At 62.7% G+C, this 332-nt stretch overlaps 1 protein-coding gene across 2 annotated transcripts in view; it reads left to right on the top strand.

Moving 5' to 3' along the window:
- Positions 1–72: 72 nt before the first annotated feature.
- The window catches only part of RHBDD3 (rhomboid domain containing 3), a 5234-nt gene continuing 4974 nt past the window's right edge, over positions 73–332 (top strand). For both annotated transcript variants that reach the window (XM_077761651.1, XM_077761652.1), the window contains exon 1: positions 73–173. The gene's annotated coding sequence lies outside the window, so the exon portion shown is untranslated. The remainder of the gene's footprint in view (positions 174–332) is intronic.

Raw genomic sequence — 332 nt, forward strand, 5'->3', positions numbered from 1 at the left:
CGAAACCCGCAACCTCGGGCGCTACCATCGGGCCAGGCCACAGGGGTGAGGGAAGGAGGGATGAACCACAGCCTTCTCGTCCTTCTCGCCCGCAACTCTTGTCCTAATGTTCTCTAAAGGGTGCTGGACGTGACGTGCGGGCGAAACTAGCACCGAAGGGTCCGGAGAGGCGGGTGAGCGGGTCTTGGTATCAAGCCGGAGTGATTCTCCGTGCAAGGCTAAGCTGTTTGGAATGGTTGCGTCCACTGGCTCTAGGGACCGTCTCTGAAGAGTCTGCCTTGGAGGGACACGGAAGCCGGCGGGAGGGCTGGGGGAAGGGACCCGGGCCCAGC

This window comes from Crocuta crocuta, unplaced genomic scaffold, assembly GCF_008692635.1.
Source record: "Crocuta crocuta isolate KB4526 unplaced genomic scaffold, BGI_CrCroc_1.0 scaffold348, whole genome shotgun sequence".
NCBI classification, from domain to species: Eukaryota; Metazoa; Chordata; class Mammalia; order Carnivora; family Hyaenidae; genus Crocuta; species Crocuta crocuta.